Source organism: Ictidomys tridecemlineatus, chromosome 5 (assembly GCF_052094955.1).
Source record: "Ictidomys tridecemlineatus isolate mIctTri1 chromosome 5, mIctTri1.hap1, whole genome shotgun sequence".
NCBI lineage: Eukaryota > Metazoa > Chordata > Mammalia > Rodentia > Sciuridae > Ictidomys > Ictidomys tridecemlineatus.
In genome coordinates, this window is record NC_135481.1 from 103496222 (window position 1) to 103511896 (window position 15675).

The 15675-nt window shown below is 38.1% G+C and overlaps 1 long non-coding RNA gene across 2 annotated transcripts in view; it reads left to right on the forward strand.

Annotated features, from left to right (window-relative positions):
- Positions 1-15675, forward strand: part of LOC144377905 (uncharacterized) — a 63160-nt gene that overhangs the window by 29535 nt on the left and 17950 nt on the right. For both annotated transcript variants that reach the window (XR_013439180.1, XR_013439181.1), the window contains exon 2: positions 14597-14672. This is a non-coding gene — a long non-coding RNA (uncharacterized LOC144377905). The remainder of the gene's footprint in view (positions 1-14596; positions 14673-15675) is intronic.

Genomic DNA, 15675 nt, shown 5'->3' on the forward strand with positions numbered 1-15675 from the left:
GTTCCCCTCCCAGGGCCCCAGATTGCTACTTCTTGGAAGACAGAAAGGGTGAGGATGTGAGATGGATGTTTCTCCTCTCTTGTTTGTTTTCAAAGATATTTTGACTTAGTTGCTTTGATTCTAGAGAACTCAGAGCTCTTCGCATCTATTAAACATTTTAAATGAACTGAATTTTCTCAAAAGGTAGGTAATTTACAAATGGAAGTTTATTATTCATAAGGCAATCATGTAGTTCCTTTAGTTCTCTGTCTGAATTTGCATCTCTCTTCTGTCTTCTCCTGTCCTCACTTGCCCTTGGGAACAGAAACGTTGGGTGGGGGAGAGGTAGAAAAATCAAAGTGCAAAGAAAAATTGGCACCAGTTTTTAAACACATATGCCCTTCTGTTTATTTCTTACCAATAAACCATTTCCAGTTTTCCTGCCAAATGTTTCTTTGTCATTGATTAAACTTCATGTTTTCGTTACCCAGAATTAACTCTAATGTTTATGAAAATGGAAGGTGAAAAGGGACAATTTCTCTGTGAGTTATTCTATTTCACTATAACCGAAAACATCTCCCCTGTTTGAAATGCAGTTCTTATCCATGGGAAGAAAGTAACTGGGCCACAGTTCAGATATGCAACCACCATTTTGAATATCACAGGGAGCTCTATTTACTGTATGTTTTCAGTTTTGCATAAAAATTAGCTTCCAGAGGCTGGCTTCATATAAAAAGTCCGGAAAACTGTGGTCTCCACCTTCAATGAAGACAAACTGCTTTAGGTTTTTATGGACTTGTACTTTTCTTTCGAGTTACATCTGTCTTCTGTGCTGAGGACCCTCGCTGTTCCCGTAGACAGAAAAGAACTGCTCTTGCACTTGAAAGAATTAATGGGCTTCTACAGAATGATTTCACCGTGACAGGTGGGAGTCAGGCAAGGAGAGGAAGCATGGCTCTGGGATCAAAGTCATCCTGACAACTTGACATGGATAAAGGGGTGAAAAGAAAGGAAGTTGAAAATGAGAGAGAAGAAAGTCAGGGAGAAAACTTGCCCAGGGGCATTTTAGACATAGATCTTGTGATATTAACATTTACTTTATTTTTTAAAAAAGAGAAATAAATTGCTTCCAAGTGACCCTGAAGGTCATTGGTACCAGCCGCAGCATCATGCTGCTGCTAGAGAATGACAGCCTGGGGAAATAAGAGAGAGAGGTGAGGACTTAAGAGTTTGGTCAGATAAACACAGCTTAGTGGGCCTGGGCATTTGCAATGAGTTCAGATTGAGTCAACCTGAGCCTTCCCTAGAATTTAGTTTAGCTATCACCTCTGGGTCCAATTAGAAGGGACACCAGATTAGGAGGCAGAAGGCAGGGATGTAAATTTAACTCTATACCCAGTTTTATCACCTGCCATATGACTTTGTTTATTTGTGCCTGCAAGTCTTTATCCATACAACCAAAGATTTGAGCTAGATGATGTATAATTTGAGGTTCTAGCTAAATTGTAAGGTGAATATACCTATGATTAAACTTCCTATTATTTGTTTTGGTCAAGAAGCCAATCAGTGAACATAAATATATTATGCACTTTCTGTGTGCTAGGCACTGTTGAGGGAAATATACGTGTTCTAGAACTTCTGAGGAGCTGGCTCTGTTGGGCAGAAATGGTGCGAACATTTCCCACAGAGAAGTGGAGATTTACCATATAGTGCTAAATACTGGGTCAATTTATTTTGGATTCTTCTGGTAGAAATCAGTTTCCAAGCTGAAATAAAAAGATAGCACAAATCTTTTCTTGTTTGACTGATCTCTTACCACCACCACACACACAAAAAAATCCTAATTCAGGACTTTGCAGACTTTATTTGTTATACAGAATGGGTTACATAATCTATTTGAAGATGTAAGTTTCAGGGCTGTTGAGGAAAAACAGCAAATATTTTCTATGCAGGAGTAATGATAAGTTCACAGAGAGTTCCAGACTTACGATGGTTTGACTTACGGTTTTTCAATATTACAATAGTATGAAAGCCATACACAATCGGTAGAAACTGTAGTTTGAATTTTGATTTTTTCCCCTGGGCTCATTATATTCAGTATGATAGTCTTGCTATGTGGGACAGCCACAGTTCCCAGTGGTATGATCACAAGGGGAAATACCCATATTCTACAGCATACCCCATACTCTAAGCTATGATGTTTTGTAAGCTGGGTGTATTAAGTGTATTTTTGACATCATATTTTCAGGACATACCCCCATTGTAAGCTGAGGAAAATTTGTATTCTTCTTCTTTTTTTTTTTTTTTTTTTTGGTACAGGGGATTGACTCAGGGGCACTGGGCCACTGAGCCACATCCCTAGCCCTATTTTGTATTTTATTTAGAGACACGGTCTCACTGAGTTCCTTAGCACCTCACCATTGATGAGGCTGGCTTTGAACTCGAAATTCTCCTGTCTCAGCCTCCCAAGCCATTGGAATTACAGGTGTGTGCCAGCGCCCTGTGATAATTTGTATTCTTTAGGTAGATTATGTGAGAAGGATTCATATACTTAGCTCTAGGAGTTTATCCTTTAGGTATGTATTAAGTTTAGGCCATCTTCTCTAGCTCATTTTCTCTCTCCTTCCTCCTCATTTATCTGGCCTTGGATACAGCTACAGGACAAGCACTGTAACTAGGTGCTGAAGAGACTAAAATGGGAAAAAAGATTTCTTCTAGAGGAGACAAGGGCAATGGAAGAGGAGACATGAAATCAGAAACATCCCGTCTGGTTGCTGCAATATGTGTGAATAGATAAATGCTGTGAAAACTTGGAACTCTAAGTAACTAAAGGCCTCAGCAAATTGGAAAGAATGTCTGGGTGCCAAGCTCGTGCTAAAGCTTTGTGGAACCGTGCAGAGATGCAGTTGACCAGAGGCAGGCTTGGTGCCTCCCCATCTAGAATCTGAGGTACATTCAATTGAGATGCCTCTTTTAGGGACTGAAGAGAAAACAAATTTGTGTGTTATTTGAATAGAAAAGAGGGTCCATGCATTTTCTTTGTAAAGGTACCCATATATGTTTTTTTGTTTTGCTGTTGCAAAAAATATTCTATAAATTTTGTAGCAAAAAACTTTCACATATGTATTGTTTGGCCAGAAGTCCCCCAGTCAAAGTATCAGAAAGGGTGAGCCCACTCCTTTTGGAGATTGGAGGAGAGATTCATTTCTTTGAGTGTCTGGCTTCTAGAGTCTCCTTGCTTCTCTTTAGTTGTGGCTCCATTCCTCTGCCTTCGAGGGCTGTAACGTAGCATCTTCCAGTCTCTCTTTCTCCCTCATTCTTCTGCATCCCTCAAGAGGAATAATAATGAGAACCCTTGTGAACACTCTGATAAAGCAGGATATGTCCCATCTCAATATGCTTAATTTAATCACATTTGCAAAATGTCTTTTGCCACATGAGGAACACTTTGCAGACTTGGGGTTTTACAGGATGGATATCTCGGGGCGGGGATGTTATTCAGCCTACCAAGGTACTCATGTGTTCTCTTGAGAGCTGGTCCCTCTGCATCCTCTCTCCTCCTCTAGATCTTATATGACACAGTCTGGTCTGAATCCCTTCACAGTGAATGTAATGGAGGCAGAATTGGTAGATATAGCTTAGTGGGTTCTGGATTCAATTGCCAGTGTGACAATGGATAAGTTACTTAACCTTTCAAAGCCTCAGTTTCTTCATGTGTAAGGTGGAAGTCATAAAGGTGCCTATCCATAGGGCTGTTGTAGGAGAAAATGAGGTACCACACATCATTTTCTTAGTACAGGGGGGCTCTTGCACATAGAATATGTGTAATTAGGTTGGCTATTTTTGTTGCTAATGATAAGCAGGAAACTGGGAAAAGTGGGAGCTATCCAAAAATCTGAGTGTACTCAGAACTCGGTTTTGTCTGGGAGGGTTCTTGGTTTCATGAAAGCCACTTCCCACTGGCTAATTCCTTCCCTCACCCTCCTAGCTTTAGAGGGTCAACTTGTTCAACTTGTCACCACCCCATCATTGTACCCCAAGTACAGCTTTGGGAATCTAGGAAAGAAAGTTCTCTTTATGTTTTTTTTTTTTAAACGCTGTGGGAACGTTAATGTTAGAAACTCTTTGGGCATGCCATGCTCCATCATTTCCTAAATTCCTCTTCTGATTTTATGAGGAACATAATCTTGTATGATTCAATATTATGAATTGATTCACCCCAATGTGTGCCTATCAAATAGCTCAGCAATTCTCCATCTCTTTATAAATGTTGCTGTTGAAGCTAATAAAGTCTCTGAGTGGTGAAATTTCAAGAGGAATAACAAAAGGGAATGAATATGACTGAAAATGTAGGGAAAATATATTTGGGCAATATGTTTTCTGGGTTATTAGGTAATTTTTTTTGCCTAAGGGCTCAGCCCCAGCAGTAGGTTGCTCTAAATTATTCTTGCTTTTAGCTTCTTCTATTCCTTCAGTTTTTGAGCACACATTTTTTTTTCTACTTCATTATCATCAAAGTGGCTCTGAAGATATGAGGAAACTGGAAAGGATGCGGTATTTAACACCTAGGCCTGGAGTGGTGGCTGGTGTCTATTTTCAAAGGACATTGTAACTTCTGAGTTCTAAAGCTAAGGACCTGTGTGTGCTGCAGTTTGTTTCCTGTTTATTTTTTTTTTCTGCTTAACAGGAGGCATTTTAAATTCTGCTCAGTTATTAAATATCCAATATCTCAGGATCACACGAGCAGATATAACCTCAAATTTTTTTTATTAACGTTTATTTCAGAGCTATATTTCTGCAAATGAAATGTAACAGTAATCTTCAGGTAACAGGTTTGATCAACCAATAAAGACCTGGAATTTGCACTTTGTTGTAGCAAATGACTAGGCAGCATATGGGTCATTAAAATCCAAATCATCTCTCCAGAGGGAGGGCATGGTGCATTTATTGATGCTGCAAGGTGATAGTTGGGAAGATCTTAGAGACCCAATTCCCATTCATCACAAGAGACTTGCCAGCTCCCCAAAGGTGCAACTTTATTTGGAGTTGTAGGGGTTGTTCTTAAAAAAATTCGTGTAGGAAGTTTTGTTTCCACACAGTTTGATTTGGAGCATTGAAGTTTTCTTTCTTTCCTTCCACCACCTTTTTTTTTTTTTTTCATTAAAGGCTATTTATTTCACTCAAGTAAAAAAAAATCATTGACAAATTCATTATTTCAGGCCTATAGCAAGCCAATAATGTATTCTGTGGTCTTTGAAATTACTTTTTGGATTGTATAGTTCATGTAGCATTGAATTTTGATGCCCTCTTTTACATGGACACCTGAGATGCCTTAGAAATATTAATGGATGGTCTTCCCAGTGGTCTAAGATGGTAGCAAATGTTACCATTGGTTGAGTAGCTATTGCCAGGTGCTTTGTAATGTAATTCTACAATCTTTATTCCAATCTTACAAAATGTAGATTAGGACTCTTGTTTTACATTAAAGGAAAGGGACACTTAGGATGGAAAAGTAACTTGTCCAAAGTCTCATAACTACTCAGCAGCAGAACTGGGATTTCTAGAAAACTCAACTGCAAAGTTGTTGGTGGAGGAATACATTAATGCTCTCTGCTTGTCAAAGATAGAGCAGAGGTCGGGGGTGGGTATGGGGGTAGATTAACTTCCAGAAGGAGAATTTTAAAAAAATATACATTTAGTAAAAAATAAATGAAGATGTACATGAATTCCACTTGATTACATCAAAATCTTTTGGATACATTATATGGTTTGGTACTTTTAAAAATATAATTTGCAACTAAATGGTGGGTCATGAAATTTATTTAGTATATCTCAAATACTTTAATCTGAGCATAATGAAATAACATAAACTAGAAGGAAAAAAATGCCAAAGGGTAATCCATGGCATGAGGATGAGTGGCTTCTGAAAAGATGTGTACCTGTCTATGTTTGTATGTACTGGACTAAAAGGGAAAATCATTATTTCTCTGTTTTGTGATGAAAAGAATATGGCAAACACATAAGGGTTTTCCTTAATAACTGGCCCTCACCTATGCTTCTTCAGAAAAATTACTTTATTTTCTATCCAGTACTGGGAATTGAACGCAGGGCCTTGCACATGATTGGCAAGTGCTTTACATTGAGCTATACCCACAGCCCCTTGCTCTTCTACCACCTTAAAAGAAGCAACCATTTCCACGTTGCTGTGGTACAGGAGCCTGAAGTGTAGTCTCCGTTCATGAGGATCCTGTAGGTCTGAGAATTTTGGGGGAAGCACTAAATAATGGTGAGCAGCGACAACTGGGTGCTTCAGACCTTAGTAAAAACAAATGTCTCCTAAGATGAGGGAACAAATCCCTTGGATTTTGATTCTCTTTGTATTGATTATTTGGTTTAATTTTGGTCGCATTCTGCTTATGTGAATATGCTTATGTTATACTATATGTTATGTCATATCAAAGAGTTTATTTGAAGAAGATATAATTAAACAAAATACATAAATATCAAAGTCCCCATAATTAACAAATATGTATAGAGCACCTATCTTTGCCAGTAGCTATACTAAAATGCTGGAATTAGAAACAAACAAACAAACAAAAAACCCCAAAACTGCCAAACCCAGGGTATCCTGTGATTTATTTTTGACAAATTTATATGGCTATGGGCAAGGCAGACACACAAAGAAATACTAACACAAAAATGCAGTGCCCACTGGTGTATGTAAATCCAGAAGGACACCAAACCCACTATTTGTGTGGGTGTGAGAATGTGCTGGATTTGAGGGAGGGAACAAAGGTTTAGCCACAGATGACTTCTGCGAGGAGGTGATGTCTGGAATCGTATTATGTAGTGGTTCTCAAATCTTAGCAAGGGGGGAAATGTCTGCAGGGCTTAATAAAACACAAATGGCTAGGCCTTACCTAGAGTTGTGTTTCTGTAGACCTGAAATGGGGCTTGAACATGTTATTTTCTAACAAGTTCCCAGGTGATGTGGTGCTGTTGATCCTGGGATAATACTTTTGAGGAGCAGTGGTTTTAGCTGAAGATCTCCCTTTTCTTATGTGGAATCTTTTATGGAGTGTTCACCTGGGAAATGGTGGAAAGTGGAGATGACTCCAAGGAATACCTGGTGTCTCCCTGGTCTACACTCTTCCCCAGTGGTGGCTCCTGAGACACCTTTATGGAATAATACCTTAATGCAAATCACAAATCTAGAACAAAACCTACTTCCACAATTCTGTAATTTTCTCTCTTGCCCTCCCCCATGTCTCTCTCTCTGAATTAAATCAAACTATTTGATGAAAAAGCTTGGTACATGATTTTAGAGGACCCTCAGTAGATCAGTAGGCAAGTTTTGGCAAAGAATATGTGGGCTTGAGTTTTAATCTTTGCTTTTCAAATAATTTCTGTTTTTGGAAATCCTCTTCTAGATCTTTGCTTTTCTATTCTTTATTTGGTCAAATTGTGGCATTTCTATGCAAGACCTGTAAGTGTTAGTCCCCCTCATGGAGATTCCTTTATATCTGCAAGTAAATATCAGAGAGAAAAATTCTTTGGGTCCCAAACAGATACAAAAGTCTTTCCTTGAGTGTTATCTGAAGTTAGTTCACAGCACTTACTTTCTATTTGATACTTATTATCATGATGAAATGGAAAAATATACAGAAATGATGGGACCAAGTTGTCACCCATATCTAATTTGCATCTGTTTTTCATTTTTCTAAAACCAACTGGTGACATTGGTGGGGGGTGTTTCATGTGTTTTTATGGTTATAGAATCCACTGCTCAATTTGACTTCTTCAGAAAGGGGGTGCTTTTGCCAAAGAGACGTGGGAGAGATCCATAAGTGGTCATTGATTCAGATAGGAGTTCATGTACTCTCTTGGAGTTGACAGAGGTGTGAGAAATTGATCAATTATCCACATATCCAGAATGTTATTAAGGTTTAATAATTAATTGAGGTACCCTTAGTCCATCCAGATGTTTTGCCTCACAGAGTAAACGTAGTTTCTTTGTTAAAGTGGAAAACTGGTTGGAGTATAATTCCTTGAGTTTATATTAACGATCTGTAACTGTAATCACCAAATAAATTTCCAGGGCCTTCATTTTCAACATGGTTGAAAGATTCTATAACAGAGGGGAAAAAAAAGACAAATGTCTTCCTATAATGTAAAACAAAAACTCATGATAATTTGCTTTGGGATAATTTCCAAAATTATCATTATTCTTATTAGATTATTTGTGTTGTCACGGCGGGTACATTATCATATTTATAAAAAATGGAGGATTTGCAAAAGCCCAGAGTTCTAACTAAGTTTTAATGAATATGCAGAAGCTTGGGTGCCTGGCTGAAACTTGTCCAAACTTTTTGTCTATTTTGGAACTTTGAAAGCCTCATCTATTAAGGCATATCAATTGGTATTTTTGCCCGCAATCAAGGAATTCAAAGGCAAATGGAAATTAAAAATTGATCATTGAAAAAACTGTGATCAACATTTTATGAACTGTCCAGGTCCAAGCTAATTCCACACAGTGTTTTTCTCCTCCTCAAGATCTCAAGCAATCCTCCTGCTTCAGCTTCCAGACTAGCTGGGACCACAGGCACGAGCTACCTTGCCTAGCTTCACCGTTTTGAGAAGCTTCTTTTACTCAATTCACTATGCCTATCTTTGATGGCCAAATTAATTCAATTGGATTTAATTCTGGGTCACGATAATTCATTATTTTATAATATCACAAAGTTATTGTTTACACAGGTTACGGAAATGGTAGGACCAAGTTGTTAGTCGCACCTAATTTGCATCTGTTTTTCATTTTTCTAAAACAACTGGTGACATTGGTGGGGGGTGTTTCATGTGTTTTTATGTTTATAGAATCCACTGCTCAATTTGATTTCTTCAGAAAGGGGGTGCTTTTGCCAAAGAGACATGTGGGAGAGATCCATAAGTGGTCATTGATTCAGATAGGAGTTCATGTAACTCTCTTGGAGTTGACAGAGGTGTGAGAAATCCTGACACATCTGGAAGACCATCAATCCTTACAGTTAGTCAACATCTGGGAATGTAAGCACCCCTAGGTTGACAAAACTGGTGATTAAACATGATGGAAGTTCACTATCTATAGACAAGTACAGAGAAACTGACTGTGAATTATGAGAACATGCATGCATCTTGCATGCTATAATGAGCCATTAGCACCCGGCTTGCGTGAGCTGGAAAGCTGTCAGAACACTGAGGTATGTATGGAGATGTTTTCAGATGTTTTTCCAATTTGTTTTTTCTTTCAGAGAAATGCATAAAGCTACACTATAAATTCAGACAAAGCAAAACAACAACAACAAAAAATTCAGCCTCTGTGCTTCCTCATTTCTTATTCTTCTTGTTACAACTTGCCTGTCTTCATTTCCTGGCTTCATTCTCATTCTCAAGCCATTTTCTTTTGAGTCTGGGTGTCAGATGCCAACAGTGCTGCTACTTCTCCTGGGTCTTTGCTCAGATGCATTTTATCACCCTCAGGGCAATTTCAGATACCCTAGAACATTAGCCAGGATCAACATTTCACTTTGTTTTAAACGTAGAAAATTATTCACTTTGTTTAGACAACCATTTAATTTGACTCTTTAGAAGACCCCAGGTAAGAACAATAAAAGTGATTAGCGCTTTTCTCCTGTGATTTTTGTACCCCGTTCTCTTCTTCATCCCCCCCCCCACCAACTCCAATTTTTTCCCTTCTAAGTTTCTTCTCAGGATTTTTGTAGCTAAGCAGATTTAGTACTAAGAGACATGCATTTCATCTGATCTTTCTTTCTCTAGAACAAGAAAACCAGTGGTTTGTGGCTAAACGAGAAAGACTTTGCTATTGAAATTGACTTTGTTCAAACAGAAGCAGCCGCTTGCTTATATGTAGTCAGTGGATAGTCAAGTTCACAGAAGGTACTCCCTCCACTTTTTGTTCAACAAGGTCGTCATCAAATACTGCAAATATTTTAAAATAAAGAAAATGAAATTATAGAAAAAAATCTGAACTGTGCTCTTGATAAGGAGATTCTATAGTGGATCTTTGTGGAAAGTTCCATGAAACACATGCTCATGTTCACTGACATATTAGGATTAGTGGCCCTAACAGTTTTGTCTTTAAAAATCAGGTCTCCCACCCCATCAGCTATCAGAAAAAGAGAACCACCCTGCTGAGGCTGAGAAATCCCACAAAATTTCAGAAGTAAGGGCAGGCACCACAAACTAGGAGTACTTGGCAGTATTCAAACTGGGTGTCTGCAAAACTTTCTTTCAGGTCCAGAAAGTAAATATTTTTCAACTTTGTGGCCACAACATTTCTGTTGTAACTCTACCATTGTGGCTCCACAGAAGCCACAGAAAGTACTAAGCAAATGGATCTGGCTGTATTCCAAAACAGATTCCTTTACAAAACAGATGTTAACTTGAGTTTGCTGACCCCTGAATTAAACATGACTATGAAGCATTTAGGGACAATAGAGAGAAAAACATCTTTGATCTACTGTGAACTATTAAGACTTCAGAAAAATGTGATTGACATTCAAAAACTATATTTTATGTATTTATTTTTATGTGGTGCTCAGGATGGAACCCAGGGCCTCACATGTATCAGCCAAGCGCTCCATCACTGAGCCACAACCCCAGCCCAACATTTTAATTAACAGAGTCTATAACCGATTCTTTACCTGAGAAGTATTTTTTGGAATAAGAGGAATGTAATGTGTTGAACCATAATTATGATGAATGTAGCTAGCCTTAATTCTCTACTCCTTTCTTCTGCTATTTCTTCCTTTATGTCATTCTTTTTTTCTTCTCATTTCAATTTTCTTCTTTATTGTTTTAACCATTTTTTTAGATTTGTTTATATCTCACATTCATGTATGCATCCATGAGCATGCTTGGGCTATTTTGATAGGGAGTCAACATTTGGTTCAGGTTTGATTTCATTTAGAAAGGGGAATTCATGAGCGTTAAAAAACCAAGTTTTTGTTGGCCGATTTAAGTAGTTTGCATGTCTAGCTGCAACAAAGACAGATTCTTGTGTCAAGACTCTTCCGTATTCCCCCTTCTATGACTAAAGAGCCTGCCATTCGTTATGTGATGTAACATTTTCTAATTAATGGGCTATGTGTGTATACAAGTCTACCATAGTAGGGAGCTCCTAAAAAGATAAAATAATCACATGGAATTTCACCTGCCAAAGAGAGGCTTCTGCCAATCCACCTGCTCAATGTTATAGCACGTGCAGGCTTTTACATGCAGAAAAGTGGCTGTAGAAAAACAGCAGTTTTACACTCAAGTCTCTTTGCCCTTTCTGTCCCTTGTTTGGAGTCACATCTGCTGATTTTATGGTTTGACACATTTTTTTTTATTCTTTCTTGTTAGTTGAGCCTATTGGAGCCCATCTGGCCTCCTGACCTTGCATGCTAAAACAGACAAATTCAGTTCAGGCTCTTTTTTAATCAGGAAGGAAGAAATGAACAGAAAAGGGCATAGAAGCATTGTAGTGAGCTCTGGTGGCCTTGAAGAAGGGTTGTACTAAATTGACCCTTGGTACCTTGAACCTAATGACCTTGTGTGGTTTTCATAGTCATATGATAGAAAGGGCAGTATTGAACTGGAGTTGTTTCTACCCCTAAGTTACTTATAAGATCTGTAGCAAGGTTTTTACAGAACAAGAAAAGTGGATTGGGAAATTTTTGAGGACACATTTCAATTTTATGTTTCAAAAATCTCAGATGACATCATTTGAAAATCCCTTTCAACTCTAAACTTAGTAATAGTGAGCTTCATTTCCTTAGATTTAGCGTTCTATGTTTTGATTATTGATTGTTTAACAAATCCCCCCACCCAATTTTGTGGCTTAAAACAATGATGGCATTTATTTTGCTTACAAATCTGCACTTTGGGTGAGAACTTGTGAGGACAGTCATCTTTATTCTAGATTTAGCTAAGGCAGCTCAGAGTCTGGGGGCTGGAATTATCTATGCCCTTTTCTGTTCATTACTTCCTTCCTGATTAAATCATTTTATTTGTTCATGCACTTGGTGCTTGATTTTTGTTGCTTTCTGGAACATTTGCTGGGACTGATGATAGGAATATCTAAATGTGAAAGTACTGTTTCCTTACCGCATGGCATCTACATACAACCAGCAAAAAACTATTGCTTTTTGTGAGCTAGTCTTGGAAGTCATTTGGAGTCGCCCCTACCATGTGCTATTTGCAGGAAGTCATGGAGACCTAGAGGATCAGATGGAAAAAACCAGATTTCTCCTCTTGATGACAGTGGTCATGTGCTAGAAAAGCAAGTGGTACTGAAATTATTGCTGTGGCCATTTTTTTAAAATACAGCCTGTCATAATCAGGATATAAGAAGTGCTTATTTTTGAATAGAACTAATACTACTGCTTAGAACTCCAATTTTCTTATCAAAAATCAAAAAAGAAACATAATAGAGTGATTCTATATCCTGAAGTGTCTTCTTAATGTCCTACCTCATTTACTCTTCATTTTTTAAAGAGGAGGGAACTGAAGCAGGAGGAGTTCAGGTGACTTGCAAAAGCCCTCATATTAGAGGAGTGCACAATGAGAGTTCCTCCCAAGGCTTCTCTTCCCATCTCTTGCAGAAACAGGGACACATTCAGATGAGATTTTAGGTGGGACTGAAAAAGGAGAGTTTGCAAACATTTCTACACCTGAAGTAACTCGGTATCTAAAATTGGTCTTTGCACAAGAGTTGACTGTTTACATCTATTCTCTTTTCTTGAACTGGAGAGGGCAAAGCAGGATGATAGCCACCTTAGATCCTTATTTAAGGATTGGGAAAAATGGAGAGGTGCATAAGCTGATGGTCATATAGGAACATAATGTGTGTACGAAATTATATTTGAGAGAGTTTACCAAGGGTTAATGGTAAATAAGCAGATAAAGTCCTCCGAGTTAAATATGAGGACATGAACCAAAAGCTGGCCTGTGGACGGGACCAAAAAAGACTTGTCTGGGGTGGGCTTCTGTGTCGATGGACCAAGCCAGTTAAGGAGGTCAGGCAGGTGTGTCTTCATTTGTTTCTGAATCAGGTTCTTCTATTGAACTCATATGTCATGCCTGTCCTCAGGATTGCCAGGAATTGTAAAAAGAGGTCTTTGCAAAACCTCTGTCTACACAGGGTAACCCATCTGGTGATTATTTATCTTATTCATTCAGGAAAAGCAACAAATAAGCAAGCAAACAAAGAAAACACCAAACAACAACAAAACAGCCTACAACCAACAAAACAAAATCTAGTTGACTAGATCCAATAACTTTTAAAATGTTTTTGTCATTGAACTGGTTCAATCAACCATGCTATGTCATTGTGTGAAGTGTTAGGAAAATAATCCACCTATTTCCCCTCACTTTCACCATTCATATTATCTGTAGAGAATCTAAAGTCTACAGGACATTTATTATATAGCAAAATGAGATTTTTGTAACAATTTGGAGTCTAGTTGACAAAAGATTTTGCCTTTCTGTTTGTATCAACATACTACTCCCAAGGATAATTCATGAGTCTTAACTGTGGGATTTCATTTTTTTATTATTTTTTTTAAATGTGCTTGCAGCAATCTCAATTGCTTTCTAGCTCAACATCTGGAAGCACATTTGGCTTCATTGTTGGAAAGTCAATTAGTATCCCCATTCATGAATGAGGGGCTGACCTTGCACTGGGTGACAGTGACTGCGCCTTCAACTAACAGACCAGTCTTGCTTGACTATGGGAAGGAATCTGTCATACTCTCTTTTCTGGCATTAAGGCCCATCTCTCAGAACACCCTGGTCTATTCTCTATAAACAGGACTTTTGCCCTAGGACATGGAGCAAAAGATGACACTAATTGGAAGTTGGCATCCTGGAAAACAATGTTGGAGTCATTTACTGCAGGAAGATAACCCTTATCTTGTGCCAGCACTGAACTGTGGGCTCCCTGGACCTGCTTGTGTCTGCTCACACCTGTTCCAAAACGGATGCGAAGAAATAGGGGGTCAGGAGGAAATTAGACACACAGAGCCTTTGGGAAGCCACAGGGTCTTTTGAAAGTTCTTTGGAATTGTAATAGATTGGAGAAGGAGGAGATGCCCTATGTAGATGCATTTGGCTGGGTCAGGAGTGTTGAGTATCCCACATTAAGCACCAATCTGAACAAAATGAACATTGAAGAAAAAAAAAGATTTATGGAGCCAGAAATAGATGCTGTCAAAAGGATGGATGATCTAAGTAATCAGTATAATATATTTTACAGCTTTATCTTCTACTGTTAGTTGTGTTATTCAAAGATGGAGGTCGAAATGTATATATTTGTTTGTTTTAGTATAAATAAATAGACTTATGCACACTAATATCTTCTGCTATTTCATGGGTTTGGGCAGATTGTAAGTCAAATCATGTCCTAAGAAATATAAATTTTGCGCACATATAAAACCTAAGACACCACAATTAGCATAAGTGGGTGTTAATCCTGTTAAACACCAGTAATATAAAGTGATTACACTTTGTAATCACATTTTTCTTATTTTATCTTCCTACCTACCTCTCATAAATGACTCTAAACCTTTTTATTTTATAGAACAGCATGAAATGCAGAAATGAGGAATGGATGGAGATGACTCTTGTGTAGACAGCAGAGATGCTCAGTCTCTAAGGTGTGTTCATATTTTTCCTCCTGTTCAGTTAGTTCAACAAATGTCTATTGGGCATCCATTTGGCCAGCTCATGAAAATATCAGATGTCTTGCCAAGGAACTAGTACCAAATCCTGAGAGCATCTAATGGCCACTAAAGGTCAGTATTCATTGAATATTTGGTGAGAATTTGGGATACTAATATTTAGTCTCTTATGGGCTGTTTCTTAGATCACACCATTAATGTTTTAGCCAAGGGTTTTGCTTCTGATCTCACCACTTCAGCATTCCACCTTCTCTCAATTTGCTCTTTGCATTACAGTTTGAGGTTATCCTTCTACAGTGCAAATTCTATTGCACCACTTCAATGAATACTGATCTTTAGTGGCCGTTAGTTGCTCTCAGGATTTGGTGCTAGTTCCTTGGCAGGACATCTGAGATTTTTATGGGCTGGCTATTGTTTGCAATCTAGCTTCATATTCAGACAACTTCAGTGTTACTCTGATTTGATGCCACAGTTAATCAGAACTTTTGTTTTTACCTGAATCACCATGTATTTTCTTATCTCCTAGGGAAGAATACTTTGCACGAAGTATTCCCCCAAGCTGTATTACCTTTTCCTCCTCTTTGAGTAGTTAAATTGATTCATCTTTTCTGCCTTAATTGAAATGTAACTTCCTCCAGGAAGTCTCCTGAAATTTTCCTTCTTTATTGCTGCAGCCCACACTGGTGTAATGAGGTAACCATCTCTTGTTACATAAACTCATGTGCTCTTCTCTTTGTTTTATCAGAATTTGTGTACATGTCACCAATATTTTATTGTAGCTTTGGGCATATCCTTATATTAGCACTCATTGTGGCCAGGAATAGTTTTTCACCTATCATCATTTCATACTTAAAACAATTCTTAGAAGCAGATGTTATCACTATTGTTGCATTTTCAACTACATTTAATTAATTTTCTCAGGGTGCTTTAGGAACAGCAGAACTAAGATTTAAAACCTGACCTGTAAGACATCAGAGCT